The sequence below is a fragment of the Leopardus geoffroyi genome, chromosome B4 (genome assembly GCF_018350155.1).
Source record: "Leopardus geoffroyi isolate Oge1 chromosome B4, O.geoffroyi_Oge1_pat1.0, whole genome shotgun sequence".
NCBI classification, from domain to species: Eukaryota; Metazoa; Chordata; class Mammalia; order Carnivora; family Felidae; genus Leopardus; species Leopardus geoffroyi.
Window position 1 is genome coordinate 116,824,897 of NC_059341.1, and position 24,073 is coordinate 116,848,969.

Consider the following 24,073-nt stretch of genomic DNA (forward strand, 5'->3'; position numbering starts at 1 on the left):
AATCTCTCTTCCTCCTGCTGACACAGAAAAGTGGTATCAGCTTGCAAGGTGAGTCGCTCTCCGTTGAGGTGCCCTCGGTATGGACCCCACTTCCTGTTGCCGTCTGGAATCCATGTCCAGGGGTAGTGCGTGAGGGCTCCCCCTTCTGGCACCCTGATTCCATTTTCAATGAGGTTTCCTTTGATCCATTTTCAAATTATTTTGAATTAAAATTATTTGAGAGTCAGTGCAAGAAGAACACTCCGATCCGCCTTTGTCCCCCTGAAAGCAGGAGACGAATCTCCCATGTGAAAGATGTACCAGGAGGGTAGAAGGGATCCTTATCACCAAAAATAGGGAATTTAGGGCTGAGAAGGCTATACAAACAAAACTTGTTATTTCTTCACTAATTTACTACCCCAAGCCCAAACCCCTTTATCTTGCTAATTCTTTGTAAATTTACTGTTTCTCTATCTAAAAGGTATAGGGGCGCCTCAGTGGCTCAGTCGGTTAAACGTCCGACTTCGGCTCAGGTCATGATGTCACAGCTCCTGAGTTCGAGCCCCAAGTGGGGCTCTGTGCTGACAGCTCAGAGCCTGGAGCCTGCTTCTGATTCTGTGTCTCCCTCTCTCTCTGCCCCTCCCCTGCTCATGCTCTGTCTCTCTCTGTCTCGAAAATAAATAAAAACATTAAAAAAATTTTTTTTAAATAAATAAACATTTAAAAAATTAAGAAAATAAATAAAAGGCATAAAAACTGTCTGCTTGGGTCACTTTTTTGAGTCTCATAGCTTTATGGGGCTCTTTTATGCATGAAATTAAATTTGTTTTCCTCCCGTTAATCCGTCTTACATCAATTTAATTATTTGGCCAGCCAAAGAACCTAGAAGAGAAGAAGGAAAAATTTTTCTGCACCTACAAAACTGTGACTGAATCTGAAATCCAAAACCCGGAAAAAAGAATAAGCAGGCAAGCCCCTGAACAAAACTGTAAAAGCTGCGCTAGATTTTAGGAAGAAATCCTAAGACACACGAAAATGAGAGCTTTTCTGAGGCTATTTTTAAAGCAACTGATCATGGGTGCATGTGTGTATGTATTTTATTTTGTTAAATAAAATGCTCTTGTTACACAGTATCTCAAGTGCAAGCCTTTATTTCCCAGAAGACAGGGCAGACAGAGCAACAGACCTGATTATTAGCAGCAGTGTCTTCAGAACCAGGACGAGACAGGAGAAGCAGGAAACTGCCTCTTAAAAATTCAGGCAAATCACCCCTCAGTGACAAAAGGGAGTGTCCACCCTCCCTTGTTTTCCCAACAGGGATCAAATGAAGCTCGGATAATAATGCCTTTCAAACCACTGATCTTTGTACATCTCTAGGGAAGTCCGTCTTTCCTCAATTCATGTGTTTCTCAGGGCCAACTGCTGGTCTCAGAGGCACAGTCCCTGCCCTCACGGAGCTTCCAATCCACAGGCAATGTAATTTCTTTCCTCCGGAATCCCACTTACCTAGAATTTCAAATACTTCTTTTTTTTTTTTTTTTAAGTTTATTTTGAGAGAGAGAGTGGGAGAGCATGCAGGAGGGGCAGAGAGAGAGGGAGACAGTGAATCCCAAGGAGGCTCTGCACTGACAGTGCACTGACATGGGGCTCAAACCAACGAACCACGAGATCATGACCTGAGCCAAAATCAAGACTCAGATGCTCGACCGACTGAGCCACCCAGGCGCCCCTCAGATATTTCTGACTATCATTTTCAAGCATGAGGTGTCTCTCAGAGCACTGAGATTTTTGTAGAACAGAGGTAAACTGTATCTTCGAAAAAGTATCTAGATCTCAGGATGCTATGGGCTGGATTGTGTCCCTTCAGAATTCACATGTTGAAGCCCTCATCCCCCATGTGACGGTGCTGAGGCCTTTAAGGGGGACTGAGGCTAAATGAGGGCATCAGGGTAGAGTCCTGATCCAATAGAACCAATGCCCTGTTTACAAGAAGAAAAGACACCAGAGCCCCCTGCACGCACTGAGGATGAGAAGAGGCCATGGGGGCACACAGGCAGCCACCTGCGAACCAGGAAGAAGGCTCTCACCAGAACTCAACCATGCGGCACCCAAATGGCAGACTTCCAGCCTTCAGAACTGTGACAGGTGAATTTCTGCTGTTGATAAGTTACCCAGTCTATAGTAATTTTTTACAGCAGCCCCAGCAAACTAATAAATGTGGTATATGGGATCATTGTCATGTTTAGAGTAATTAGGGGCACAAAAGGATCACTATGAAGGTGGCATCTCTCAGATTCTCCTTGTCAGTTCCAGGGCCTAGTGGGCATCTGTTATTTTGTCTGCTCTGCCTCCCTGATTCCCTTGGGGAACTCCTTCAGCCCGTCTGTCTAGTTCACGTAGAATCATCCATCACAATTTGCTGCCCTGCATTGACCACGGGCTCACTCGCCACCGTACCCTATCACCCCGACAATGGTGATCATAACTGGTACAGTGGCATGGTCTATACCAACAGGACTTATCCGAGCCCTTCTCTACAGTTACATTCAGTGCCTGCCATGTATATTTAACATTCACTGAGACAACCTGCTTTTTCTGCAAGTCTTGCTGAGCTAGGATCATAAAAGCCTGGTTGAGTGTAGAAAGCCTGACTGTAATGGGAGAGGATGAGGCCGAGACACAGAGAGGGAGGAAGAGAGCAAGGGAGTGTTATTTAAATGCCTGATTCCAGCTGTGAGTCACGCCTCTGCCAGCCCCAGTTGGATGAGCCAGTAGATTTCTTCTCATTAAGCTTAAGTTAGCTTGGGTTTGATTTCTGTCACATGCACCCAAGAATCTTGACTTACACAAGAGGCTCACAAGTCTCTTTGTGTCCTTTGTGGACCAGATTTGGCCAGAACCCAGGCTGAGGGCTGTTTTCATCCTCCCAAATGGACATCCGATCCTTTTCTTTTCAGACAACAGGAAGGAGAAGGGTTGTTATCCCCAAACTTCCCATGGCCAGATATATGCTTTGCCTGCTCTAGCCTCAGGGTTTCCCTGGCTAAAACTCTCAACTTTTTATCTTTGAAATGGGAAGAACTGCTGTGAAATAATTTCATAAAGTACTTAGCACATTGTTTGGCAGTAGTAGGTACTTGGGGATATTAGCTCCTATCATGGAAAGTTCTTTGCATGGTAACTGAGGCTCTCCCCCAGCCTTCCATGTAACAATCTTTTTCCTCTTTCTCATGAAAAGCAGAAGCAATGAACAGGTTGAGATCAATATCTATTGTTTTTGCAATAAGATCTCTACCCTCTCCCAGAGAAAGTTGCCTATCTGCAACCAGGGAGAAGAACATATGTTCATAAATCCTCTGCTTAAAATCACACTCTGTTTAGAAATCATTCTTGCCCGCTTTTCTTGTTTCAATTCAAGAATGGGAAGAAACCATCAGTGTCCAGTAAGGAGTGTTGAAATGAAATGTCACCATGGGTGCTCAATTTCTGCTCTGAGAAAACTAATGAAGAGACTTAGCAAGGCTTCCTTCCCCGGCACAGTCACTCGGATGGGCTTGCAGACTTGCAACCATCCCCACCAAATGGGAGAGATAACCCCTGGGGTGAGGACGGCTTGCAAAACTGCAGAAGCCCACACTCAGGCTGAAGACAGAAGCAACGGGGCACTTACCTGGAGGATGCACCTGGTATGATAAGGGATAAAGGGGATACAAAACCCTTCTGACTGGTCTTGGCCTCCTGAGATCCTGCCATTTCCATTATTTGGGATGGAAAAGAACTGCCACACAGAGGAGAAGCTTCTGTCATCAGCCTTGTCTTGCTCAACAACCAACCAGAACAGGGCGAGGCACACACCAACTTGGCAAACCATCAAACTATCACACTTGTGAGCCAGCCTCGGCCTAGGCCTACTTCAGGGCCTCCCCTGCCGTGGACAAAGGTCTGAGTGACACCGCCACTCAGGCAAAACCTCCCGTCACCCCTGACGGCAACATCACCCCATCGCAGCCTGAGACTTTCACTTCCCCTCCGTTCCGGCCCCAGCAGCCTTGGGAAACCAGCACTGTCCGTCCCAGACATTGTTGCACAGGCACTTAGCACGTTTGGTCCCCACCCTATGAAGTGCGTACCTGCCCCCATTATAGGGTGGAAGAAACCGAGCCTCAGAGATACTAAATCACCAGTTGATAAGTGGAAGAGCTTGCAGGTCTGTGTGACTACAATACCCACGTTCTTCCCCACTGCAGGAGAAAGTTTCCACATATTTAAGACGCTTGTTCCTATGGCCTGAGAAGAGCAGAATAGGCCAGCACATTCTGGCTTATTGAATGGGCTTCACGTCCCTCACTCTTCAATAGGAAGATATCCTATTAGCACCATTCAAAATATCTACTCTCTCGGCAGAGGACAGGCTGTCTGTCCCCCAGGCTTCCTCAATTAACCCTAAGAGTGCCCGGCACATCATTCCTCAGTCATCACGAACTGCTTTCATTCTCAGCTGTGTATTCACTAAACAGTCAGACTTCTTCGTGCGATGCCCTGCTGTCCTCAGAGTGGCCTGCAGCCCTTATTATTATCCCTCATTTGGCCTGGCCCAGAGCCCAGAGCAAATGGTCCGGCTCCAGGGGCCAAGCTCCCCTGGTTTCCTCACTTGAAGACCAGTTGGTCACCTGCCATACCCTTTCTGCCTGCTGCTCCATGCAGATGATTCTTAAATGGACATTTCCTTTTTTTTTTTTTTTTTTCAAATGCACCATGCTTCTTTTTAAATTTTTTAAATATTTATTTATTTTTGAGAGAGAGAGAAAGAGAGAGAGAGATTGAGAGTAGGGGAAGGGCAGAGAGAGAGGGAGACACAGACTCTGAAGCAGGCTCCAGGCTCCGAGCTGTCAGCAGCGCGGGGCTCAAACCTACAAGTGGTGAGATGGTGACCTGAGCCGAAGTCAGACCCTTAACTGACACTCAACACCACATTTCTTGAGAAACCCCCTGGTTTCCAAGGCTTTGAAGAATTTTCAAACAGCCATCACTTGGGCTTCCATTGTGCCCCTGGAGTATCAGCCAGGAAGGACAGAGAATCGGGGCCACATTTGTTGTCCTGTAATGACTATCAATTTCAGTAATTTCACGTATTGGCAGCAAGAGGGGATAAAGCCTTGTGTGTTTGCTTCTTATTGGCTTAAGGCCTTTGCTCACGCCATGTCCAGTCTCGTTAATCAGTAACTGCAGACAGCTGTCTATGAAGGATGTTTTTATGGTGTTTTAACGTCATTTTATTTTCCTAAAATGTCAGTAGACAGCCAGGGAAATTTCCCTCCAGAGTCCTTGGAGGTCGTTTTGAACTGAAATCACCACTACCATGGTCGGCTGAGCAGTAAATGAAAAACAGTGTTATATGTCAAATTAATATTTTAGGGAAGAAATTGTGCAAACCTGCACGGACAGTTCTGCCCACACGATCTCCAGCTTTAGCCACAAAGCTGTGCAGTGATGACCGAGAGGCCGGAGCCAGATGTGGCCATCAGTCAGAAAGCTAAAATCAGAGATGGGAAGAAAGAATAATGATGAATGGGGTCTCTATTCATCAACTGTGGCAGACTAGCAGGACAAGAGAAGGCAGGAGTGGTGACATTTTTAAATGGATTCATTTTGAGAGGACCGCTGGGTGAAAAGCAGCACTTAACTGGAAACCACTGCTGAAGCCTTAAGAAAAAATAAGATATTGTAGAAGAATAATGAGCGATAAGGCGACTTGATAAAAGCAGGTTACAAAACCAAATGTACAATATTATTCAATTTTTGAGAACTGTATGAGAGAGAAAGAGAGCACATGTATGAGTGAGTGGCAGGATTTTTATGCCTGATTTTACAATAGAATGTTCTGGAGTTTTAAAAAAACATGTTGTTTAATGTTTTATTTGAGAGACAGCGAGCAAGCAGGGAAGAGGCAGAGAGAGAGGGAGAGAGAAAAACAATCCCAAGCAGGCTTCACGCTGTCAGCTCAGAGCCTGATGCAGGGTTCGATCCCATGACCCCTGAGATCATGACCTGAGCTGAAATTGAGTTGGAGACTTAACAGATTGAGCCACCCAGATGCTCTTAGAATTTTTTTTTTTTTAATACAGATCCCTTGCCCCTGCCCCTAGAGGTTCTGACTTTTTAGATTTGGTTTGGGGCCCAGGTGTTTGTATTTTTAAATCTTCCTAGGTGGTTCTGATGCACTGTCAGCATTGAGACCACTTATACAGAGAAAAGAAAAAGATCAGAGAGAGCTCTTTTTTAAAAGATCAGAGAGAGATTTACGAAGTATTTCTGATTTAATATTTTTCCTGTGGTTTTTCTATACTCTTACATACTGGTCTATGAACGCGCATTCTGTCTGCCATCAGAAAAGGTTATTAATAAAAATTATAACTGAACTGGTTAGGAAAAATTGTCCCAAGCAACAATGACAATGACTAACATTCATTAAGTGCTTCAGGGGAGCCAGACACAGTTTTATTAATGTCATTTAGTCCTTGTAATAACTCTGTGACATAGCCACTAGTATTTCAGCCATTTTACAGATGAAGAAGGCAGAAGTCCAAGAGGTTCTAATCCAGACAACGAAAGAGTGAGGGACACAGTATGAACCCAGGAACTGTTACTTGAGAGACTGAGGCTTACCCCCACGTGCTTCTTTGTTCCAGTTGGAAGAAGTCCTGTGGTCCAGACGCCCACACCATCCCCAGCCCTCTGGATGCTGGGCCTCACCTGTGCCTGCCGTGAGCTTCCCAGGAGTTGGAGTTATGGGAAATTTCCTCTCTGCATTCCCACTGAGTTTGCTTCTCATCTAAAAGGAAGAATTCTGTCGCCACGCAAGCAAGAGAGAGGGAGAAAGGAGAAATTGAACACCACAGGATGCTGGCTGGCTATTAAGGCACATCATAAGAATCCTTTGAAACAATTCTTAATTGGTTTTTTACTGGAGTGGAGAATGAAGTTCTATGAAGTGCCACAGGCCATTATGCGTGTGGATAAGGATGTGAAATTCTCCAGGGTTTTCCCCTCCTCTGAGAGGACAGAATCAGATTATTTCCCCATTTCACAGATGGTGGTGCCAAGTCATTAAGGGATTTCCTGAAAGAAAAGAATGAGCTGACACCTCCAGCCAGAGCCACAGATCTTGGCTAGTCCAAAAGGGGTTGGGGAATTTTAAAGATTTTTAAAAATGGGCGGGGTTTAAATTCTTTGTCTTCATGGTAAGGCTGCCAGATAAAATACAACATGCCCAGTTAGATTTGAATTTCAGATAGCAAATAATTTTTTGTAAAAGACGTCCCAAACATTGCACAGAACATAATGATACTAAAAAATTATTCATTGTTTATCTGAAATTCAAATTTAACTGGGAGGCTTGTGTTTTTGTTTGCTAAACATGGCAGCTCTATTTCATGGGAAAGAATTTTATTTTCTCCTTGGGGATTGCTTTCCCTTCTGAGTGTCATTGGCTCAATGATTTGAAGAAGTATAAGCCATAAAATTAATCCCAGCTCATCCTTTTGTGCCAAGCACCCAGAGAGCCACCTCCTTTGGTAGCCAGTAAGTATTACATATTCCCAACGCACATGCGCGTGCACAGCCTATGCACGTAGCATTTGCATATGCTCACACACCTTCAAATACACTCGCTAACACGCTTTCACATATACATATGCAAATGCATAATGCAGGGTGCAAACGGACTTCTCCGAACATTCTGAAATGCAAATCTCTCACTCTGTTCAGATTGTCATGGCTTTCTAAAAACATAATTTTCCTTTTTGGTCAGTTCTTGCCTATTCAAGAAGAAAGTCATATGCCTGGCTTGCTTTATATGCCCAGCTACACTGACTGGCTTCCCACAGGAAAGGTTGACAGTAAGACCTTATCTCTTGTATTTCAGAAATTTTGAACTTCTCTTTCCTTGCCATTGCATTTAATTGCTTCTTTTAAGTATAGAGGGGATGACAATTGTCTTAGCATCAGATAATGAGTGTAATTTACTAACAAGGAAAAATACAAACTCTGAATTGAAACCTTGAGCCATTTAATAAAAATACTTGAAAATAAGAGAGAAAACATTTTTTTAAAGATTTGTTCATCTTTGAGAGAGAGAGCGCAAGCAGGGAAGGGGCAGAGAGAGAGAGAAGGGAACAGAAGATCCGAAGCGGGCTCTGTGCTGACAGCAGTGAGCTGGATGCAGGGCTCCAACTTACAGCCGTGAGACCACGACCTGAACTGAAGTCAGACGCTCAACCAACTGAGCCACCCAGGTGCCCCGAGAAGAAAATGTTTAAAGTATTCTCAAGAAGCAATATAGCATAGTGGCCAAATGAATAATTCCTGGAGTCAGGCTGCTTGAGGTACCAGTGGGCCAAGTTATTTAACCTCATCTGTAAAGTGGAAACAATAAGAGATGCATGAAATAGTGCCTGGCACACAGTATTTACTATGATAATTACCTCTTACTCGCTAGACACAAGGGTAACCTCTTTACCCATGTAATCCCATTTGGTTGTCAAAATAAGCCTGTGAAATATGTGGACATGAGGAAACTGACGCTCAGAGAGGTTAAGAGACTTGCCCAATGTCACACAGCTAACATGCAGGAAAACCAAGATTTAAGTACCAGTCTCAGTATTAAGCCACTGTTCTCTTGATTACCCAATGTTAAGATGACAACGAGTGGAAAGCACACAGGTGGCAAGGTGGTAGGTCCTCAGGGAGGGGAAAGAAGGTCATTGCTTCTGTAGAATAGGGCTGGGCAGGTGTCAGGAGAAGTTTGGACTGGTGTATTTGGTAGAGAGGACGGTACCCGTAGTAGTTATAATACAGTAGTGCAGTTACAGACCTTACACAAACATTTGCCAAGCAGACCAAGACCTCACTTTCTTGTGACCTCTCCAAGCAAATCCCCAGGAGATGGAAAGCCCTGACCCAGGACTCTGCCTGACCCTCCATCATGAAAAAAAAAAATGTTTTTTAATGTTTATTTATTTTTGAGAGAAAGAGAGAGAGTGCGAGCAGGGGAGGGCAGAGAGAGAGCGAAGCATAGAACATAGAATCCGAAGCAGGCTCCAGGCTCTGAGCCATCAGCACAGAGCCCGACATGGGGCTTGAAACCATGAACCATGAAATCACGACCTGAGCTGAAGTCAGAAGCTCAACCGACGGAGTCCTCCAGGCGCCCCCTGACTCTCCACCATTAAGGCAATACAAGCACTGGGTCCACCAGCACCGGGCATGTTCTAGCAGCAGCCCCAGGACTCTATCCTCAACTTTCTTCATTTACACACTTACCCTGGAAAATTCCATCCAGTCCCTTTAATAACATCTATAAGCTGATGAATTCCACTTTATGGCCCTACCCAGACCTCTCCTCTGTACTAACACTCACAACTGCCTAATCAGCCTCTCCTTGGATAGCAAATAAAGATCCCAGGCTTAACAAGTTCAAAACAGGATTTTACCCCAAAACCAGGCTTTGCCTCCAGTGCCCCGGACTCAACATTTGACAACTCCATTCCTCCGGCTGTGCACGCCTAAAGATTTGGAGGGGCCCTTCCCTCCCCATTTCTTGTGCCCCTGCGATCCAGTCCACCAGCTCCCCCTCCTCCAGTCCCATTGGCTCCACCCACAATCAAACCACCTCCCACCTCCCACCCTTACCAGCCTGGGCTGTGCCATCTTGTCTCCATCAGGACCACCACAGCTGCCCCCCAGCTGCCTCCCTGCTCCCATTCTCGCTGGGACATGGTATGTTCTTCACACCACAGTGGGAGCATCCGCATTAAACTGTGCTGCAGGGGGCGGGGCGCCTGGGTGGCTCAGTTAAGGACTTTGGCTCAGGTCACGATCTCATGCTTTATGGTTCCAGCCCTGCATCGAGCTCTGCACTGACAGCTCGGAGCCTGGAGCCTGCTTCGGATTCTGTGTCTCCTTCTCTCTCTGCCCCTCCCCCACTTGCACTCAGTCTCTCTCTCTCTCTGTCTCTCAAAAATAAACGTTAAAAAAAAATGTGGTGAGGATCACCTCACTCCTTTCTCAGACCCCCCCCAAACCTTGTCATCTCAGGAAAAGCAAAGTCCTTACAATGACCCCAAAAGCACACCACAAACTGAAGCCCTCCCCCAGCTGTCTCGGACCCCTGCCCCACCACTGTTCCCAGCTCCATCTGCTCTAGCCATGAGGCCACCAAGTCAGTCTTTGCCACATGGGCTCATGCACTAGGGCCTTTGTACTTCCTCTTCTCTCTCCAGGACACACCCCCACCATGGTGTCCCTGGGACTCACTTCAAGTCTCCGTACTTTTCAGTCTCACCCTATCACCCTCCTTTGATAAGACTACCCTGTCCCCACGCTGCCCTCAGCCTGGGCACTCGCTCTCCCTCAACCTGATTCTTGTTTCTTACAGCATTCATCACACGTCCCTCTCTGATGTGAGCTATTCATTTATTTGCTTATGTGGATAGGGATTTTGTCTGTTTTATTGACTGCTATTTCCTTCATATCCTCAATGTCCAGAAGCCTACACTCACCCAGTAGGTGCTCAATAAGTGAGTGAGTGGAAGGAGCCCCCTGGACATTCTCAGGCCGGCTGAACAGAAAACCTCTGCTGACTGCCTCAGCGTCCCCTCCCAAATGCCAGGCTTTCAGAAGACCCTCTGCTCGGCACTCCTTTCCACCTCAGCAGTCAAAATTCCAGGAGGATCCTCAACAAATCTTTTCTGGCTGGCTTGCTTTTTGTGTTGTGTATTTCTGCTTGGTTTGCTTTGGCAGACGAGACTCGTGGGCAAAGGCACGTGCAAGTCTCCCCACGTGTCTCTGGCTCCCCGTGTGCTCTTGATGACAATGTGTCTGGGGACACTGTTCTAAAGGCTCAAGCAGAGAGGGAAGCAGATCCATCTACCCTGACGGCCACTTCCATGGAAACTCCAAATGAGTTCAAAAGGCCAGTGCTGGCAAGACTTTCTGCTGTTATGATCCCTTCTTGTGGTTCCAGGGTTGTGTCTGCAGGCACACGCTGAGAGGAGGCCTTTTGAATCGAAGGCACCAAGAAGGAAGCTTTCCAAAACCCAAATTAATTATCTTCAGCAGCATTGAAACAATTATTATTACGTGACGAGTTTGCCAGTCAGACCCTCTGGCACATCCACTAGGAACCCTCCAACCATGCCAAGTGCTCAGCCTCTTGGCTGCAGAAATCCCTTCACCCCCAAAATAAGCAAGGCTATTAGAAAAAGGCTTTGCTGATTCGGCTGGGAAGCCTCGTCCACTCCTCTGGCATCTGCAGTGTCTCCTAACAGCTGAAGTGTCACCTACAGAAGCCTAGGATGAACACCGAACATTCCAAGTGTTCAACACACAACATTTAATTAATTTTTTTTTTTCAACGTTTATTTATTTTTGGGACAGAGAGAGACAGAGCATGAACGGGGGGGGGGGCAGAGAGAGAGGGAGACACAGAATCGGAAACAGGCTCCAGGCTCTGAGCCATCAGCCCAGAGCCTGACGCGGGGCTCGAACTCACGGACCGCGAGATCGTGACCTGGCTGAAGTCGGACGCTTAACCGACTGCGCCACCCAGGCGCCCCTCAACACACAACATTTAAATGTACATGGTATCTTTTCCTAAAAGGATCCAGGTAATCCAATCACAGCCGTGATTAGCCATTTCTCCAGAATTATACCGGCCAGACTGCCTATTCTTAATGGGTCCCAGTTTCTTTTAAATTAAAAAAAAATTGTTTTAATGTTCATTTATCTTTGAGAGAGAGAGGGCAAGGGAGGGGCAGAGAGAGAGGGAGACACAGAATCTGCAGCAGGCTCCAGGCTCTGAGCTCATGCCAGCTGAACAGAGCGCCGGAACCCACAAAATGTGAGATCATGACCTGAGCCGAAGTCGGAGACTCAACTGAGCCACCAGTCTCCCCCGGGTCCCAGTTTCAAGGATGCACATTCTATTCGGATAAAGAGGACGATGTCCCCATGGAGTTGCTTGAACTCTGCTTTTTTCCGACACTCAGATCAGTCATGACCTCTTTAATATTTCTGAACATGCAACCAGCACAAATTTCTAGGTCATCCTTTAAGTACATATATGTCTATGTACACCATACCTTCGTCATCCATTTCAAGATGCACCACTATGTTACATAAAGCTAAGAAAGAAAATGATGCTGTCAATTAAATCAGAATCAAGACTTTGATAAGAAGATGTGTCCTGATCAGAGATGTTACATTGTAATCAATTGTGAACTATTTGTGTGTGTGTGTGTGTGTGTGTGTGTGTGTGTGTGTGTGTGTGTGGTGTGTAGGGAGAGAGAGAAAGATGTAGTTGGAGGAAAAAAAAAACTCATGTAAGTGGTTTGAAACAATTTTAATAGAATTTTAAAATTAAGAAGTGTTGGGGCGCCTGGGTGGCTCAGTCGGTTAAGCGTCCGACTTCAGCCAGGTCACGATCTCGCGGTCCGTGAGTTCCAGCCCCACGTCGGGCTCTGTGTTGACAGCTCAGAGCCTGAAGCCTGTTTCAGATTCTGTGTCTCCCTCTCTCTGACCCTCCCCTGTTCATGCTCTGTCTCAAAAATAAATAAACATTAAAAAAATTTAAAAAAATAAAATTAAGAAGCGTAGGGGTACCTGGGTGGCTCAGTCAGTTAAGCGTTCGACTTTGGCTAAGGTCACGATCTCGCAGTTTGTGAGTTCGAGCCCCGCATTGGGCTCTGTGCTGACAGCTTGGAGCTTGGAGCCTGCTTCGGATTCTGTGTCTCCGTCTCTCTCGGTCCCTCCCCAGCTCGTGCTCTGTCTCTCTCTCAAAAATAAATAAACATTAAAAAAAAAGAATTTAAAAAAATAAATAAAATTAAGAACTGTATGAAGTTATTTCTATTTCAGACTCTAGTGAGCACACGCTGACTTCTCTAACTCAAAAGTCACGCAATGGCTCTTCCGCTCGCTCTGTTTACAAAGGACCACACCAGGTAGGGTCGGGTGCTGCTTCAGCAGAGCACTCAGTTAAGTGATGTGGCAAAATGGCTATCCTTCTGAGATCTCGAATGCACCCACTCACTCTTCCATAACCTCCTTTGAGCCACTGTTCTCAGTGGTAATTTTCTGGGTTTACCACTCATTTCTCACTTGCTGAATGAGAGGCTAGAACGAGATTGATTTGTAAACTTTAATGTCTGGCTTTATATTCCACTTTTATTTTGAAAATGTAAGAGTCAGCTGGAAAACATTTAATGGGCATACTATGACAAGAGAGTCAAACTTTTTTGAGCACTTACTATGTGCAAGGCGCTACAGTAATTGCTTTCCATACAATATGTCACTTAATCCATGAAGCGGCTTTGAGGTAGATGTTACGATGCCCATTTGACAGATGTAGAAGCTGTAAATTCATGCCACGTAGGGCCTTTTTTTTCTGTTACAGATTTATTAAGATAGGCTTCACATACCGTATACATCACACTTTAAAATTAACATTCGGATTCTGTGTCTCCCTCTCTCTCTGCCCCTCCCCAACTTGTACTCAGTCTCTGTCTCTCGAAAATAAATAAAACATCAAAAAAAATTTTTTTTTGAAGTTTAAAAAATTAACATTCAAGGGGCACCTGGGTGGCTCAGTTGGTTTAGTGTCTGACTTCAGCTCAGGTCATGATCTTACTGTTGGTGGGTTCGAGCCCCACATCAGGCTCTGTGCGGACAGCTCAGATCCTGGAGCCTGCTTTGAATCCTGGGTCTCCCTCTCTCTCTCTCCCCCTCCCCTGCTTGCTCTCTCTCTCTCTCAAAAGTAAATAAACATTAAAAAAAAATTAACACTCAGAGGCACCTTGGTGACTCAGTAAGGTGAGCATCTGACTCAGCTCAGGTCATGATTTCGTGGTTCATGAGTTTCAGCCCTGCATGAAGCTCTCTGCTGTCATCGTGGAGCCTGCTTTGGATCCTCTTTCTCCCTTCCTGCTCCTCCCCCGCTTGCACTCGCACGCTCTCTCTCCCTCTCTCAAAAAAAAAAAATTTTTTTTAGGGGCGCCTGGGTGGCTCAGTTGGTTAAGCGTCCAACTTCAGCTCAGGTCATGATCCCATGCTCCATGGGTTTGAGCCCTGTGTTGGGCTCTGTGCTGACAGCTCAGAGCCTGGAGCCTGCTTCGGATTCTGTGTCCCAACCCCCCCCCCCCCCCGTCCCTCCCCTGCTCATGTTCTGTCTCTGTCTCAAAAATAAATAAAAACATTTAAAAAATAAATAAAAATAAAATTTTTTTTAATTAATATTCAAGGCGTGCCTGGGTGGCTCAGTCTGTTCAGCGTCAGACTCTTCTTGATTTTGGCTCAGGTCATGATCTCATGGTTTGTGAGTTTAAGCCCTGAATGCCGCTCTGGACTGACAGTGGGGACTCTGCTTCTCTCTCTCCCTCCCTCTGCCCCCCCCCCCAAATAAATAAACACTTTTAAAAAATTAAATTAAATTACCATTAGATGGTCTTAATATATTCAGAGTTGTGCAAGCAGCACCACATTCGATTTTAGAACGTTTTCATCACCCCAGAAGGAAACCTCATACCCTTTAGCAGCCATTCCCCATTCCCCACTGTCCCAGCCCCTGACACCACGGGTCTACTCTATGTCTCTGTAGGGTCGCCGATTCAGGACGTTGCCTATAAATGAAATCACGCGATATGTGGTCTTTCCAAGCAGAGTCCCGACCCCGAATATTCTGGACTGCAATGCCATACACTATCCTGCCTCAGAGCTAGCTAGGTGTTTGAGGGACAAAGATAAAGTAGGAAACTAAATGCCTGCTCAAGTCTGGGGGAAGAAAACGTGGGTTCGAAATAATAGCGGACGATACGAGACCACATACAATCCCCTTTTGATTCAGAAAGAGGAGACAGAGGGTGAAGACAGCTCGCCCTGGCTTCCCCGCTCTGCTCGGGCTTTACCTGCTCGCCCCTGCTCGCACGCAGGTGGTAGAAACCTGCACGGAGGCTCGTGTGTTCCGAGCAGCCGGCCATCCGCTCACTCTTGCACACTCTGTTTGTAGCTCACCGGACAGCTCTAAAAGAGAGGAAAGGGGAAAAGCAGCTGACTTTCTCCGCCCTCCCTGACCAGAGAGGGGACAGGGGGTGGTCTTGTTTCTGCCCGGAGTCTGGGGCTGACGGAGCTCTCCTCAGTCATTTACAAGCCGCAGCTGGGGCCCCTCCCCTCCCGTAGCCCTGCTGGAAGTTTAGTCTTTCTTTCAAGTCAAACTGCTGCAGATTCTCTCACCAGCTCGCCCTGGTAGGTGGAAAGACGCAGGGCTCAGGGGCACCTGCTCAGGTGACTCTCTGCTGGATATTCCCCATGTGTCCTCAACTGTCCTCTGCCCTCCTCTCCTGGCTCAGGACCCCTGGAAGGCCCGTCTCTGGGGCTGCATCACCCAGGCTCCCTTGCCCCCAGTGTGACCCCGGGGGGCTGCCCGCAAAAGGGAGGGCAGGAGGAGAGAGAGGCTGGCCCCATCGCTGGCCCCTCTCTCTCCCTTTGGGGCCAGGGCTGAGAGCAGCTGCCTTCTGTTGCTAGCTTCTGGATGTCTCCTCATCCCTTTACGGTTCCCTCTACAAGTCCCTTCATCTTTCCCAGACCTTCGAAAATAATCTCTCCATCAACTTCTTTTCAGTTAAGTTCTTCCGAGAGTGCCATCTGTTTCCGCTCGGCCCCTGACAGCCTCAGTAGCCTTCTAAGATTGATGCCAAGAGGGGAGAGGCAGAGCTTACTAATCCTACCCCACTATCGACTTTCCTTCTGCCTTAATAAAGTAACACTTCATTTCTAGCTGGGCAGGTGGCTACCCTTAATAAAGATCTCTTTTCCCAGACTCCTTTGCACCTAGCTGTGGCCATGTGGCTTAATTCTGGTAAGACGGAAGCAGAAGTCAAATGTAGCAGCCTCGGGGAGACCTTAAAAGATAGCTAGATCATAGGTATCTGACCTTTTCTTCTGTGTTTCGTCCTCTATCCTACTGCTTGGAACATGATTATGATGGTTGGCGCTCCAGCAGCTGTCTTAGACCATGAGAATGAAGTTTCACTTTAGGGATGGTGGGATGGAAAGCCTGAAGGAGCTTGGGCCCTGCCTCTATAGAGTCTCCGTACCAGCCTGGATTGCCTACTTCTGATCCTCTTTTACAAGCCACTCTGGCTTAAGCCATTATTATTTTTGACTGCCTGTGCTACGCAGCTGAATTCAATCCTAAAACGAGTGAATTAAATTGGAAGAAAAATGTGGTTGAGCAGAAAGAACCCTAGACCTCAGAGCAGCAGATGTAGGTCCCAAAGCTGCCTCCACCACTTACTAGCTGTGTGCCTTTGGGAAAGTCATTTGACTTCTCTGAGCCTCAGCTCTCTCATCTTTTAAAGTGCGTGATAATAATACCTGCTTCCTAGGACTCTGCAGATAAAATTAGGAAAGGCACGTAATGGTCTTATTACCTAGCACCTATTTAGTACTCATGAAACACATAACTACTCTGTTATGGTCGTTATTACTATTATTTTCTAATCATTATTATTCTCCAATTACATGATTGTTATCATTTTAAGTCTCGAGATCTCATATTCCCACAGGAGCAATGGTTTATATACCATTATAGCCTCCAAAGTTCCTAGCTCGGTGCCAGCTGCAGAAGTACGCAATCAAACAGAAGATGAATCATCTTGGATGATTCAGCTAAAGAAGCCCAGTTCTGGAGTGGGGTTGAGATTCCTGTTCTTAAATTTTTTTTAAAGTAGGCTCCATGCCCAATGTGGGACCTGAACTCATAACCCTGAGATAAAGAGTCACATGCTCTACCGTCTGAGCCAGCCAGGCACCCAAGAGATTCCTGTTCTTAGACAAAGCTACATGTACCAAAGACGAAGGGTATGGTGTGGGGTGGGGTGGGAGAAGAGGTTGAGAAACTGGTGAGAGTTCGGAATTAGTAGGACATCCCACGAATTAAAGTTCTCGGTTGTAGACAACAGAATTCATTCCAGCTGGTTTAACCAGAAATAAATATGTGAAAGGAACGAGAAAGCTCCCAGAATCTTTGGGAAGACCAGGGAACCAGGCTCGAATACCACACAATGAGAAAAAAAACGCTCTACTTCAACATGGAACCGTTTAAAAGCGTGCCCCAGAAGAACCAAGTGCCTCTACTGCTGAGCGTAGCAGGGAATCTGCTCTCTTTCTCTCTGGGCTCAGCTGCCATCTTGGATCTAAGCTTTGCAGGTTGGCAGAAACTATGCCTCAAACCTCAATCTAAATGGAAGGGAATTTAAGAATATAGTTTTCAGCTTTCCTGAAAGAAAGGGGTTGGAATATGTGTTGAGTAAGCCAACCTACAGTATTTGCCACATGAATTTTAGAGCTTTCTATTTGCCTATGGCTTTATCCATATGACTTGCATCAGAAAGACCATGAGGTACAGTGCAAAGATTATGGACCACGATGCCAGATAAATGTACGTTTTTTCTTCTCTTTGGACACACCAGATCTCTTCCTACCCTAGGGTCATTGCATTTGTTCTCTGTTAACTGGGAACTCTCTGCCCCTGATGATTTATCCCTTCCAGTCATTCAAGTTCCAGCATAAATGTCACCTCCTCAGAAAAGCCTTGTCTCACCATCTGACTTACGGTGTCCCATCTGACCCAGGCTCCCATCATACCACACTTTTTAATTTTCTTTTTAGCATTTATCTCCTAGTTTCTTGTCTGTTTGTTTTTGTTTTTGCTTTTGTTGTTGTTGTTGTTGTCATGGTTTATGGTATGTCCTCCCCTCACCTCAAAACAGAATGGAAATTTCCTTAGAGCAGGGATTTGGTCTATCTTGTTCACAGCTGTATCCCTATAGTCCAGAAGAGTGGCTGAGATAGGATGATAATATCATTTGTGATATAATTACCATGGCCATATACTGTTTGATCCTCATGAAGTAATTACTGTTATTATTGGCATTTTACAGATGAGGAAACAGAAGCCCAGAGAGGGTAATATCTTGCCCAAGGTCATACAGCAAGTAAATTGTGGGACTGTCGTTCAAACCTGGGCAGCCTGGCTCCAGAGCCTGATGTGTTCATAGCTAACACATGCTGAGCATAGTAGCTGCTCAATACATACTTTATGGCTAAATGAATGAATGGACATGTTAGTCATCCCACTGACACCCTGTTGTATTTAACACTGCTAACTATCTCTTCTTCTCGCTCTTTCATGGGCTTCTCCTCCTCAAAGCCTTCTTCTCCCTCCCTTTAATCATGGGTATTCACCAGACTTCCATCCTATGTCAACTACTTTTCCTAATACATGTTCTCCTTGGGTTCTGTTACTCACTACCATGATTGAACAACCATATTACATGGTGACAAGTCCCAGATCTACCATAAACCTGCAGTGTTGCCTCTCCCAGAGTGACAGAATTAAATGTTCGTGGCACCTGGACATTACTATGTGAGCATCCTTTAGGCATCCTAAACTCAACAAGCACAAGGTTGATTTAATTTGCTATTTGTACGGTCAGGTTAATCCCCTCCAGGCTGTGAAGAAATGTGCCATTTTACCTCTCCCCAAACAAAATCTGCTTCTTTTCCTACATCCCCCATTTCAGTCCATATCACTACCATTCTCCTGGTAAGGCCAACAACCTGGCAGTCTTAGAATTTCCTCCCTCTCCTCACAGCCAGTTTATGACCAAGTCCTATGGATTCTACCTCTTAGACATTTTCCAACCCATCCTTTCCTCTCTGTTCCTGCTCCCAGCAGGACTTCTGAGTCTCCTTCCAAGACTATATATTGTGATAGTGTCCTAACTACCCAAATCCCTCAAACCCATTCTCTGAATACCACCAGCATGAACTAGAATTTTGTTTGTTCTACTCTACGCTCTTCAGTGGCTCTGCCATTCATTGCCTTTAACATAAAGTTCCAGCTTGATAAAAATCAACCTTGATCTGGCCCTCTCCCACATCCCCAAAATCTACATCAGCCGCTCCTCTACTCCCCACCTTCACCATCACCTTATGCTTCAGAAGTGGCCAGTTCACTGCATTTCTCCCCACAAAGCCCACATAGAGCCCTATTTTTCTCCATGTGGAGTAGGGATCAGGGAAAGCCAGTCAACTCAAGAGGAGAGGGAAACATAACTTTTCAGTCCCCTAAATTTTATTCTTGAGGCCCAGCTGCAGTCCTGCCATTTCATTTCAGCAGACACTCCGAGAGCTTTATAATTCAGCCCTCTTATTCACTTCTGGCTCCAGCCGATGTCTGCTATTTGAAATCAAAAGAGTTACAACAAACGCACTGATGAACTGAAAGAAAAGGCATCTGTTTACATGAAATGATTTGCATGAGAGGAAGAAAAGAGTCCTTTCACAGGAAGAGGGAGAGGACTGGGGAGGACCCCTGGCCAGCCCCAGAGGGTTCGTGTCTGAGCAGTGTGGTAAGCCTCTATGTTACAAAGTCTCCTTCCTGAATTAGGCACAGCTTTCGTGCCTAAGTGACAAAGTACCAGAGGGGCTGGGCCTTTTCCCTCTTCTGTGAGGGGTGCAGCCCAGCTCCAGCACATTTCAAGTTCATATTTAGGGTTCAGCACATTTGAGAAACATGGGACCGCTCTGACATCTCAAGGGCTGGCTGGCTGGAGTCCCTGAACAATGGCATTCTTGGCACGACCTTCTGTGCTGTCCCCATGGACACCAGTAGCATGAGTGGTGGAAACACACCATCCTCAAATGGCTCAGTGGGCAACAGATATCAATGGGAAAGGTGGTCAGGGCATGGGAAGAACACATCATGGATGCCCCATGGTAACTGTAGTGGACAGAAGTGTTTGTAGTACATTTCCCCCCGGAGACCCTCAAAAATAAGTGAGTTAGATCTGAATTGGGGGATTGGGGTGGGGAGATGAGCCTCTGAAACTTAAAGATGCAAGACAAAGTCAGCGAAATGTGGGTTATTTATCACCATTTATGTGACACCATTTCACCCACAGCCCAGGAAGATCTGAGAAAACTCAGGATCATAGCATTAGATTTACTTTAAAAAGTTAAGGGGCGCCTGGGTGGCGCAGTCGGTTAAGCGTCCGACTTCAGCCAGGTCATGATCTCGCGGTCCGTGAGTTCGAGCCCTGCGTCAGGCTCTGGGCTGATGGCTCAGAGCCTGGAGCCTGTTTCGGATTCTGTGTCTCCCTCTCTCTCTGCCCCTCCCCCATTCATGCTCTGTCTCTCTCTGTCCCAAAAATAAATAAACGTTGAAAAAAAAATTAAAAAAAAAAAGTTAAAAAGTGAAGGAATAAAATAACCTGGGAAAACTAAAATGGAATTCCCTACGGGACTGTCCTTCAAAGCCCTCTCTACAACAAGATATTTATGACACGTCATCTACTAAAAGAAATAGCTTATAATTTAGCATGCTGAGATTTTTCTAGTAATTCAACAAAGTAGAATGGAACAACAGAAAGCTTCCAGGGCTATAGGTCTGAAAGTCACCTTTATAAAATCAGTGGCTTTGGGGAGATAGGCACAGAAATCTTGCCAGTTTGGCTTGAGCTCATTTGAGAAAGAGGGGGACCAGCATTTTCAAAAGCTTACTCTTAGCTCTGCATTTCCCATGGAGCGCTTGACCCAATTGTGAAATGACACATTTTCCACAGCCTGGTTGGGATTAACACGACTGGATATATAGCAAATCAATTCACCCATGGAATGGACATCAACCTAGCCAAGATCTTGCCCATTCTTATACGTGATGAGGTACTGAGTTTTAAATTGAAGCTGATTAGTCATTAAAAAAAAAACAAAAACTTAAAACATCTTAACTATGTTTACAGATACTCTTATGACACCCAGGAGACATGAAATGAAGGATCGTTTGTTCACTGGAAGATGAGGACTTGGGGAATTAAATGTTTTTCAAACATAAACTTTCAAGTAAACTAAATCCAGTAACCAAACTCCCTATGTGATAGGAATTGTCCAAAACGGTGAACAAAACCTTTGGAGATAGACACTGTTGTTATCCCTATTTCATAGATGAAGAAATGGAAGCTTGGCAAGCTTAAGTCACTTGCCTAAGATCCCACAGCTAGTAAGTGGCGGGCCAGGGATTGAAGGCAACGCGACTAGAGAACCCACGTGGGAAACCAGGGTAACTAGATAGCTTCCTAGTTTCTACTACCTCTTTTCTTTACCTAGCGTGTAAAGGACTGTCTTAGTGTCACCTCTGGTCCCATCTATCTCTGCTCTTACCTTTCAAATACCTACCTCCTTCTCTAGAAGTAAAGTCTAACTGGCTTAGCTTGGATCAGTGTCCACATTTCTGTTGTGGGGATGTGGGCCAGAAAGTCCCTCAGAAGCACCTACATCTTAATGAGTTCTTTATAGTCAGGATGTGAATAACAACCATAAACAATGCTTTTAGGGAAAGGACAAGTGGGGAGGATTACCAGCATTGATAAGCTGTCATGTGCCAAGCACTCTGCTAAGTGTTTTAAATACAGTACCTCACTTATTTTTATAACACAAGGAATAAATGAGATTGAAGATTATCAAACACAATTGCCAGCGTGGGGGCACTTGGCTGGCTCAGTTGGTAGAGGATGTGAGTTTCACGCTTGGGGTTGTAAGTTGAAGCCCTATGTTGGGTGCAGAGGTTACTTAAAAATAAAATCTTTAAAAAAAAAAAAAAGAAAGAAAAGACAATTGCCAGTGTGAAAGAACAAGGACAACGCAGGACAGCAGAATCTGCCAATGGCCTAACGGGAGTGAGGAAAAGGAGGATCCAAAAGGAGGAGTACTGAAAATTTACATTAGATTTACATTTTTCTTAATTTATATTTTGAATAGGTATTGTACACAATGGTAGACATTTCAAAAGGCACCACAGAGGGCATTTTCTGTATGTTGATTTATCTGGTTTATATCGTCAAAACAATTTATTCATTGGGACCATAAGCTTTTTTTTCATAAGAATTTTGTAGTAGATATCTGTCGTTTGTGTGTGCCCCAAATCTTTCCTTTGTAGTTCTTCTATATCATGAACTCTCTTTTCCATAGATAGAAACAAACAAACAAGGACAAGACATTTCTCAACATCCTTTGCTGTCAGGATATAGACATTTGACTATCTTCTAGCAAAACCCCCCAAACTAAGCATGACTTGGAATATGTGCAAAAGGTTGCAAACACATCATTCTTTTTTTTTTTTTTTTTCAACGTTTATTTATTTTTGGGACAGAGAGAGACAGAGCATGAACAGGGGAGGGGCAGAGAGAGAGGGAGACACAGAATCGGAAACAGGCTCCAGGCTCTGAGCCATCAGCCCAGAGCCTGACGCGGGGCTCGAACTCACAGACCGCGAGATCGTGACCTGGCTGAAGTCGGACACTTAACCGACTGCGCCACCCAGGCGCCCCCACATCATTCTTTGAATAAGTGTGGACATAGGGGCATGTGGTTTTCTGCAAGAATTGTAATGGGAATGGGGTCCTGGTCAGTCCTGGCTTTACAGACGTGGAGCATCACCTGGAAGCCATACCAGGATTTCTGCGATAGCACCCTTATCATGTGTTTGGACATCTGTGGCGCAGTGGGACATTATTCCTGGCTGCTTTGCTTCAGACTGTGTGACATCCAGGCCTTGTTTCTTGGCTTTCCCAGAAATTCTGATTCATCTCATGTAGTAAGTTTCTACTGAAATTAGCTAGAGGGGATTCTTTCTCTGAAAGAGACCCCAAAGTACTGGGAAGCTGGGATTGAAAAAGTGACCCGGTTGGATTTGAAAGCAGTAAGGATGAGAAACAGGTAACATGCCAGTACCGAGCGGCAAAAAAAGTCACTATAACTATTGTAATAGAAGGCAGGGCGATATTACCCCTGCCTCGCTTTAGACAGATGCACCAACAGATTATCTTGGGACGCCAAAATTACAGTGAGACCAACCCCCTGCTCCCCAATCTCCTCTCTGCTCCCCAGGATTTATAATGGGAATGAAGGAGAACCTGTTCCACGTCTCCCGGAGCTCTGAGTGAAATCCAAGAATATAAAAGGGGGTCAAAGAGAGGATTTGGAGAAGATAGTTCAGATTTTTTTGCAGAGGCTTTTGCTCTGCTTTAACCCCTCTCCTCTTTGAACTTCAGCCAAAAGAGGCTAGGCACACACAGCTGGATATCCAGGGGCAGCGTTGAAAGACACCACCCAGAAGAGACAGCCATCCACTTGAATCAAGGGAACTGCAGGAGAGGGGCCTGCAGGGGACCTCCAAAATTCCTATGCAAGAGCCCTGAGACAAAGAATTAGCTTGAGCCATCCTAAAGGCTCTGAGGAGGCACCAGCTTTAATCATTTCCAAGGCCCAGAGAACATGAAGCCACAACTCACTTGCCCTTCTCTCCATCTCATCTCTACCCTACCTTCAGCCTTGGAGGAGAAAGAACACGACAGCCAGCAGGTGGAGGTGAAGGTAAGTGGGGGAGAGAAAAAGCCTTAGAGGCTGTCAGAAGTTTCATCCTGGTGGAGAGGAGGATCCTCTTCTCCTCCAGCCTCTGAATGAAGCTTAAAGAATTAGTGGAAAGTACATATAAAACTGTGTTTTTTAAAAGTAATGTCTCGACCCAACACGGGGCTCGAAATCACAACCCCAAGATCAAGAGTCTCATGCTCTACCGACTCTGCCAGCCAGGCATCCCAACATAATATTGCATTTTGATTATATCATGAGTTGTGCTCATAGTAGTCCGTGGCACCCAGTGACGGAACAGCAGAAATATCCCCTCTAGTCACACAGAGTGAAGTGCCTGGGAAAAGCAAGACTCTGGTGGGTGGCAGCAGGAGGAAGATAAATGCTATGAGGTGAGTGGTTTCACCTAACTGCAAGATCGCATTTAAAGAAAAAAGAAATCACGGGCTTAGGGTTTAAATTCTGGCTTCAAAGCACGATCGGTGAATGAGGAAGCTTCTGTGACTACCCTAAAATACTTTTTATGTCACTCAGGCAGAGGGCTAATGAAGCCAAAAATCAGAGGAGATGGATCCTGAAGACTGATGAATTACAACACAGATTGGATGCA